This window comes from Benincasa hispida, chromosome 5, assembly GCF_027475165.1.
Source record: "Benincasa hispida cultivar pf3 chromosome 5, pf3_genome.v1.1, whole genome shotgun sequence".
Taxonomy (NCBI): Eukaryota; Viridiplantae; Streptophyta; class Magnoliopsida; order Cucurbitales; family Cucurbitaceae; genus Benincasa; species Benincasa hispida.
The window spans coordinates 33132253-33142155 of NC_143482.1; the positions used below are offsets into that span (position 1 = coordinate 33132253).

Here is a 9903-nt window from a genome sequence, read left to right on the forward strand (position 1 = left end):
CTTATGAGGGACTGTTCTTTGATTTGTATGGATAAAAGTATGTTTGTCATTTTAGGAATAGGACTGAGTAGGAAGTTGGGAATATAATTAAATTTACTCCTTCTCGTCTTTAGGGAAAGTAGAGGAGTTGTTCCCTTAAGTACTGACTATAGATTTTGAACAATGGGCCCCTTTCCTTTCATTCACCTGAAAGGAATTTTGTTTATGGTAGGACCATAAATAGGTTATTCATTAGAGAATCAGTGGGATATAAGGAACTATAGATAATTATAGGCGCAAAACGATAATTTTGACTCAAATGCAATCATGAACAACTCGTGAAGGATTAAGTTATATCCATGGGCATAGAAATATATCTACAATGCGAAGAGTGCTGATGTGGGTTTCTAGTGGAGTGACCTGTCGTTAATAAATGTTCTAATGCGGAGCTTCTAATGTGTAGGTCCACCAGGTCTCCCCAATAGCTAACGGTAAAAATAGAATGATTAAAGTTTTGGATGAATTTGAATTGTTCAAATTATTTGGGAAATATAATTTAATATAATACATTTAATATAATATAATATATATGGATACATTATATTATAAAGTTAGTTTTGAATTAAATTCAAAGTTAAACTTTATTATACAAGACAAATAAAATATTTGAATAAGATTAAAATATTAAATAATATAAATTAGATTTATATTAAAACTATATGTTAAAAATTAATATGAATAAGATTCATATTAAAACTATGAATTATAAGAGAAAAATATATCTAAATATGATTTAAATATAATATTAATTAAATATATGATATTTAATTAATTAAATTTAACAAATTAGATATATTAAATATTATTTAATTGATTTAAATTAAATTTGGATTTAATTTATATTAATCATAATAAATAAATAAAATAACCCCTCATGTGGAGAGTTGTGGAGAGTTAGTGGGAAACTTGACTCGATGTTAGATGAAGAAAGAATTTTTTTTTTTTTTTCTTTTGAATCTTCTTCTTCCTCTCTAGTCTTAACTCTACCATTCTCTCAATAAATTCTATCTTTCCCTCATACTTCCAAAAAGACACTCACAAGCCACTATTCTACCGGAGAACAGTGGAGATACATTAGTGATGGTGTTCGAAATATCTTCACGTGAGAATCGCTTAAAGAATGGTCTTCAAAATTTAGTACTTCTACATTTTTTTTAATTAAAATACGACTTGTTTATTTGTTTTTTGTTCTTGTTTTCTTCAACAAATATTGAAGCATGAGCATTCACACGCTTTAGCACAAGATTCAATCCCTTCACAAATAAATTTAAATTAATTATCTTCCCCAAATTAAATGAATTTTAGCTTAAAAATCTAAAATTAAAAGTAAAGAAAACCCTATATTTTAAAGAAAATAAATTCAAATTTTCCTAAAACTCGAGATGTTACGGTGGTCATGAATGGATTACATATGACATCCAACCTCTTTAATCACAATTCTTTTAAACAAACCTCTTGTTCACACATGGTTTCCGAAGAAACTTGTTCCGTGAAGTTGAACTTGCGTTTATGTAGATTTGATGCAAATGTAGTTCGAGTTCTAGCACTTGATTCTCTGATTTTTGAAGAACTCCTGTTTGTTAGGACTTAAGCTTCGAGCAATTGTTCGATCTTCAAGAGTTAGGGATTTTGACTATCTAAAATTCTCTCTATATTCACTAGAGTATAAAATTTCAGACTCTCTCATGTCTAAAATTTCTAACCCTTTCAAATGAAGGAAACTCCTCTATTTATAGAGTTTTTTCGGTGGGCTTTGTAAGTTTGAGTTTGGTTGGACCATGGATCTGGCTTTTGGGTTCAATTAATTGGATTTGAGCTTTATTTGACATTTGCATAAAATGAAGCGTGTTTTTGGGTTCAATTGGATTTTAACCCAACTAATAATATCAAATGGACAAACAGATTTGCCAATTTTATGTTGATTTTAATCTTCATTTTAATTTAGAACACATGTCAACTTTAATTAGTCCCAAATTAGATGATGTATAATTTCATCATTTATTTGGTGAATTATGTAAAAATTTGTGATTGGTCCAAAATTTTTCATTCAACATCTCTTAATTACCGTTGGCCATCATATTAATATTTAGACTTTGGATTAATTTGAAACTTTATTATATGTTTCTTTTGTTATGTGCGCAAAATTTATTATCTATTGGACTAATTTCCTCCACTTGCAATTTTAACCTAACTAAAGAAAAAATTAATAAAGCCAACGAAAATTAAGTCCTAACAAATAAATGTATTGATTGCCTATTGAATTAATTTCTTAAAACCTATCAAAATTTTGTTTTTCCTTTTTTTGCTCTTTTAAATCTAGCTAGCATCATCTTTATTTGAAGCTCCCCTAATCCAAGGTTTTCCTAGAATTAATATCTAGATCACCCTATTTATTTTGTGTCAATGTGAAATATATATTTAGGCATCTTAAGATGCCCATACATCCGAATAAGGATACCCTATTACGAGAGACATTTATCTAATTTTGGATAACCTTATAAAAGCGAGCATAACTAAATTGGTAAACGAGTGTGCCAGTACCCACAAGGTTTGTGATTCGAATCCCTTTTCTCAATTGTATTAAAAAATTATTGGATAACCCTCTTGTAACATGGATTTTTAAGATGCTTTTGTATAAAACCAAAACTAGAGATAATATTTTAAGAACCGCATGTTTGTGTTGATTTCTTTTAGGGACCGTTTGTCCAAAACCATAGAAACAAAATCGAAACTAGATCCAAATTTGAGACCAAGTTGAAACAGAGTCCAATGGGACCAAATTTATCATCTAGTCAACTATTAAAAAATAAGTCTTAATAATTTGGGCTACAAAAACTTCAATAATTAGCTTTCCAAGAGTCTCCACTCTACTTCAATAATAATTACGTTTGGATATTTCTTCTTTCATTGAGAAAAGTCCAATATCCTTACTGCTCTATACGACTTTCCTTTTGCAGCCCATAACAATTGTGTTTTGCAATTCCAACAATTTGTTATTTGAAGAAAAGGATTCAAAGATGGATCATTATTCCATCTCAAAAAATGATAAACCACATGCTGTTTGTATTCCATATCCAGCTCAAGGCCATATCACCCGTATGTTGAATTTGGCAAAGCATCTTCACCATAGAGGTTTCAACATAACATTCGTCAACACCGAGTACAATTATCGGCGTCTTCTCGAATCGAGAGGCCTCGATTCTCTCAGTGGCTTGCTAGATTTTCAATTCAAAACTATTCCGGACGGCCTTCTGTAGTCGGAGCCCAATTCCACCCAAGATATCACTGCACTCTGTGAATCCGTCAACAAGAAATGCTTAGCTCCATTGTCTGACCTTATTTCTCAACTAAACTTGAATGCTTCTACTTCTATTGCATTCCACTTGTTAGCTGTGTTGTTAGCGATGTTGCTATGTTCTTCTCTGTTTCAGCTGCTAATCAGTTTAACATTCCTTATGCATTGTTCTTTACAACTAGTGCTTGTGGCTACTTGGGTTATTTACAATATCCTAAGCTCATGAACCAAGGGTTGGTCCCACTTAGAGGTATGATTTCAATTGAGTCCCTACCCTTTAGGTTTTAATGATTCAAACATGTCCCTCAAGACGGTGTCTCTTTAAGTTTATCAATTTTTAGTCGAATCCTAATTTCATTTTATATACTTGTCAAGGATCTCACATTATGGAGAAAGATCAAATAATGAAAGAAGGTATGATAAAAGCCAGGTTGCAAGTTATAACTATGATAAATTGGCAATTATTCCTGGGAATGCAGGAATAAAGTAGAAGAAAATGCAAATTATGCTGAGAAATATGAAGAAAGCGGTGAGTCACCTTTGCTTCTAGCATGCAAAGACCAAAAAACATGTGAAAACAATGCATGGTATATTGATAATGGTGGAAGCAATCACATGTGTGGATATAAGTCAATGTTTGTGGAACTTGAAGAATCTGTTTATGGTAATATCCTATTTGGTGATGCCATCCAAATTCTTGTTAAAGGAAAAGGGAAGATTTTGATCAACTTGAAGAATAGGAAGCATGAGTTTACCTCTAATGTTTATTGTGTGCCTGATATGAAGAGCAATATTTTGAGTTTAGGACAACTCTTAAAGAAAGGGTATAATATTTTGATGAAGGATTATAGTCATTTGATAAGGGATAATCGTGGTAATATGATTGCTAAAATGAAAATGATGAAGAATAGAATGTTTTTATTAAACATTCAAACTGATGTTACTAATTGTTTGAAGTTATGTTTGAAAGATTCATCTTAGATTTGTCACTTGAGACTTGGGCATTTAAACTTTGATGGCTTAAGACTGTTAACAAGGAAAAACATGGGGAAAAGACTACCATATGTAAAACACCCATATCAATTTTTTGAAGGTTATCTTTTTGGCAAGCAAGCAAGGAAAATTTTTCTATAAGAATCTTCTGCAAGAGCAAGGAGACCGCTAGAGTTAGTTCACACTAATCTCTTTGGGCTGACCAAACCAAGTTCTTTCAATAAGAATAATTATTTCTTATTATGTATTGTTTTTTTCAGCCAAAAGAATTGAGTTTATTTTGTCAAAGATAAATCGGAAATATTTGACATGTTCAAGAGATTTAAAACTCTTGTCGAAAAAGAAAGTGATTATTACCTAGCCTTGAGATTACACAGGAAGGAGAATTCACTTCAAATGACTTCAGAAACTTTTGTGCAGATAATAGAATTTATCAGCCTATGATAGTTCCATGGACTCCTCAACAAAATGGTGTAGTTGAGAGGAAGAACAGAACAATACTCAATATGGCTTGAAGCATATTGAAAAGTAAGAAGATGGCAAAAGAATTTTAGGCACAAGTTGTTGAATGTGTTGTATATTTGTCCAATCATTCTCTTACTAGTTGTGGAAGAAAATGCCTCAACAAGCATGAACACGAAAAAAAAATTGTCCATTACTTATTTGAGAGTATTTGGAAGTATCGCTTATGTACATATACCTTATCAAAAGTATAGGATGCTCGATGATAAAAGTGAGAAGCAAATTTTTGTTGGCTATCATGCAAGCTCAGAAGGTTACAAGCTTTATAATGATGCTATAAAGAGACAGTGGTAAGTAGAGATGTTGTGTTTGATGAGGAAGCAACATGGAATTGGAATAAGAAACCAAAAGACTATAAGTTTTTACTTTATCGTGATGATGAGGATGAGTCTAGTCACATTGTTTCTACATCAACACTACCAAAGTCGGCAATCACTCCACAATAAAGTGCATCTTCATCATTTGCAAGTTCAAGTGAAGGACCTCGTGGCATGAGAAGTTTACGAGACATATATGATGAGATTGAAGAGTTAAGTTAAAGTTTTAATAATCTTACTCTTTTTTGTCTATTTGGTGACAGCGTACCTTTGCATTTTGAAGAAGTTTTGCAAGACTAAAAGTGGACGACTGCCATGGATAAATAGATAAAGGTCAAAGAGAAGAATGATGCATGGAAACTTTCTACTATTCCAAGTGGAAAGAAAGCAGTCGGTGTCAAATAGGTATTCAAGACAAAAAGAAATGAAAAGGGAGAAGTGGAGAGGCATAACACAAGATTAGTTGCCAAATGTAACTCTCAAAGAAAAGGCATTGATTGCCATGAAAAATTTGTTCCACACTTGAAAACCATAAGGTTGTTAATTGCACCTGTTGCTCAAACTAAATGGAAGATCTTTCAAATGGAAACTTTCTACTATTCCAAGTGGAAAGAAAGAAGTCGGTGTCAAATGGGTATTCAAGACAAAAACAAATGAAAAGGGAGAAGTAGAGTGGCATAAGACAAGATTAATTGCAAAAGGCTACTCTCAAAGAAAAGGCATTAACTACCATGAAGAATTTTTTCCCCATTTGGAAACCATAACGTTTTTTATTGCACTTGTTGCTCAAAGTAAATGGAAGATCTTTCAAATGGCAACTTTCTACTATTCCAAGTGGAAAGAAAGAAGTCGGTGTCAAATGGGTATTCAAGACAAAAAAAAATGAAAAGGGAGAAGTAGAAAGGCATAAAACAAGATTAGTTGCAAAAGGCTACTATCAAAAAAAAGGCATTGACTACCATGAAGAATTTGTTACCCAATTGAAAAGTATAAGGTTGTTAATTGCACTTGTTGCTCAAAGTAAATGGAAGATCTTTCAAATGGATGTTAAACCAAAATTCTTGAATGGATGTTTGGAAGAAGAATAAATCTACTTAGAACAACCTCTTGGTTATGTTGTGAAAGGTTAACAAGATAAAGTCTTGAAATTAAAGAAGGCGTTGTACGAATTGAAACAAGCGCCTTGAATATGGAATAACAGAATCAACAAATATTTCCTTGACAATGGGTATTTAAGATGTCTTTATGAATATTCTCTTTATATTAAAACTAATGATCGTGGAGATATTTTGTTGGTTTGTCTGGATGTGGATGACTTAACTTTTACAGCAAAATTGTAGAAGTATATTTTAAGATCTCAAGAAGGCAATGACCCAAAATTTGGAAATGACAGATATTAGACTGATGTCACATTATCTTGGCAATGAGGTGAAACAGTCAGAGGAAGGTGTTTTTATCTCTCAAGAACGATATACTAGTGAAATTCTAGAGAAGTTCAAGATGATCAATTCTAATCCTGACACAACTCCGATTGAAATTGGGATAAAGTTGTCCAGATATGAAGAATGAGATACAGTTGATCCTTCATATTTCAAAAGCTTAATTGGGAGTTTGAGATTTTTTATTGCACATGACCAAATGTTCTTTTCAGTGTTGGATTGGTGAATCAATTTATAGAAACTCCTATAATTACTCGTTTGAAAGTGGCAAAAAGAATTCTTCGTTACCTCAAAGGTATGCTTGACTATGGATTATTTTATTCTTCATCTAAATAATTCAAGCATGAAGGTTGTTGTGTTAATGACTGAATTGGAGATGATAATGACAAAAAAAGTACAAGGGGATACGTGTTCTTTCTTGGTAATATTGCATTTACTGGGATTTCTAAGAAACAACCTATTATGACATTATTTACTTGTGAGGCAGAATATGTTGTTGCAGCCTCATGTATTTGTAATGTAGTTTAGTTAAGGAATTTGCTAAAGATAGTTCGAATTTTTGAATATGATGTGATAATAAGTCAACAATTGCTCTAACAAAGAATCCAATGTTTCATAACCGCAGTAAGCACATTAATACAAGATTCATTTTATCAGATATTGAATTTCAAGAAAGGAGGTTCAAGTTGAACATGTGAAGATTGAAGATCAAACTGCAGATATTTTCACAAAGCCACTCAAAGTTGATGTATTTAATAAGTTAAGAACTTTGCTTGAAGATTTTAGAAAATATGTTTAAGGGGGGATGTTGTAGGTTAAACATGTTTTAATTAGATGAATTATAGATGAATTAAAAGATGTGAATTAACTAGGTATTTTAATTAATGAAAAGTTGGTAAGGTCATATATTGGAGAGAGTTAGATATGTTAATAAATTAAATATAGGACTTTAAAGGTTTTTTATGTGTTGAGAGAGTTATAGATTTAGACATGCCCATGATAATCCTATATATAGAATTGATATTTTGTATTGAAATGGCGACTAAGTGTGTAGAAAAGAACACACAAAGAGAGTTCAATTAAAAGTGTGAACCAAGTTTGAAAACTTTCAAATAAAAGTGATTTTGTTTCCTCTCGAATAATCTTTTGTTGGTTATTTATTTGTGAGTTTCCATTGCATGCTCTCGACAAAATTATGACAAGCCAAAGTTGAAGACCTTGTTACTTCTATGGGGATGGAAGACAAAAAATTATTAAATTTAAAATTTTCAATTAATTTGGGGTTTAATCTTATTTATTGGTTCACAGATGCAAGCTATTTGACAGATGGATATCTAGAAAGAACTATAGAATGGACTGAGGGAATGAAGAATATACGTTTGAGGGATATTCCTACTTTTATTAAACAACATATCCAAATGATATCATGTTAAATTTTATTCTTCTGAAGATGAAACAATGTAGAGAAGCTTCTGCAATTATATTGAACACATTCGATAGGATGTATTAAAGGCTCTCTCTTCCATCAATTTTCTTATTTACACAATTGGTCCTCTTCACTTACTTGTCAAGCAAATGGAAGATGAGAAACAAAGAGCAATAAGGTCTAATCTTTGGGTGGAGGAATTTGAATGCATTGAATGGTTGAATTCAAAGGAACCAAATTCTGTAATTTATGTAAACTTTAGTAGTATCACAGTTATGACATCACATCAATTAATTGAGTTTGCTTGGGGATTAGCAAATAGCAAGAAGCCATTTCTATGGATTACAAGGCCTGATTTAGTTTTGGGAGATTCAGCCATTTTGCCACATGAATTTGTAACACAAATCAAGGAAAGAAGCTTGATAGCAAGTTGGTGATGTCAAGAACAAGTGTTGAACCATTCTTCAATTGGAGGGTTTTTAACACATAGTGGATGGAATTCAACACTTGAAAGTATATGTGCTGGAGTTCCAATGATTACATGGCCTTTCTTTGCTGAACAACAAACAAATTGTCATTATTGTTGCAGTGAATGGGGGATTGGAATGGAAATTGATAACAATGTGAAAAGAAATGAAGTTGAGAAGCTTGTGAGAGAGTTAATGGATGGAGAAAAGGGTAAGCAAATGAAGGAGAATGTTATGAATATGAAGAGTAAAGCTGAAGAAGCATATGAACTTGGTGGTTTTGCTTGGAAACAACTGGATAAATTAATTAAGGAAGTTCTTCTATCAAAAGTGAAGTGATTTCATTGTAACTTACTGTATTTACATAAATATATAGATACTTTAGTTAAATGGTTTATATTTCAAGACTTTATGGATGTATCGGTACTTTTCATGATCTATATTATTAAGGAACCTCTATAGTAATTTGGGACAAACCACATATCATTAGATTCTGTATTTTAATATCATATCTGGCTATATTGTAATATCTTCTATACTTCAGGAATATTAATTGTATTATTTTGTATACACCCTATTACAAATTGGTCACAATGTTTCACAGAATTTATTGAGCAATTGAGAGATTAAACTCAAATACCTTAGATTTATTTTGGTATTAGAGTGTCAAATCCTAGTAGCGCAATGGAATCTACTGTCAAATTTTCCTCCTTATTCTTAGAGATGCCTGCTAACAACAATATTTTTCTGTTAATTTTAAATTTAAATTTGGATAAAATACTTCACTTACACATTTTGACAATTATACAATTATTAGAATATCATGTTTAATTACATTTTTCAACAAACTAATGGGTAGGGTGGTAGCTTCGTATCATTTGAATCCTATTAAAACTCAAAAGCAATCTGGTGAGGAAAATAAAAAGGAAAGGACGAGTTGGAAAGCTAGTGAGTGGTAGTTTATAGGGAAATAGGTTTTATAGAAATATTTCATATCATAAGTCATAATCTATAAATATGTAAACGTTTCGTATCATAATAATATTTGAACAACAGATCATCAATCCGTATTAATCTAAATTCTAGAAAAACAAATTCATAAACAATATCTCGAGTTGATAAATCATTCAAATCAATAACATTCCAAACACAAGCTCAGTAAACCATATAAAGCATAAATACATATAAATCTCATGAAACAGGTATAATCATCACCAAACCTTTACTTGAACCTCGTCGGTGTAGAGTATTCTTAATACACATAGCATAAACATCACTTCTCATACATATATACAGAGTTGCCCCTAAAAGGACTAAGCACCCCAACACATGACCCAAAGCCTATATGTATAGTACGGTGGGTCCCAAAGACCTACATCATATCTTCTTACCATAGGCTCAGATT

General features: G+C 31.6%; 2 pseudogenes across 1 annotated transcript; both read left to right on the plus strand.

Moving 5' to 3' along the window:
* Window positions 1-3010: 3010 nt before the first annotated feature.
* On the plus strand, window positions 3011-7224 carry LOC120077549 (7-deoxyloganetin glucosyltransferase-like; annotated as a pseudogene). Its single transcript, XR_016529583.1, has 3 exons — window positions 3011-3584; window positions 3710-3748; window positions 4748-7224. The product of XR_016529583.1 is annotated as a 7-deoxyloganetin glucosyltransferase-like (transcript).
* A 1233-nt stretch (window positions 7225-8457) lies between these two features.
* On the plus strand, window positions 8458-8837 carry LOC120077548 (UDP-glycosyltransferase 85A8 pseudogene; annotated as a pseudogene).
* Window positions 8838-9903: the final 1066 nt, after the last annotated feature.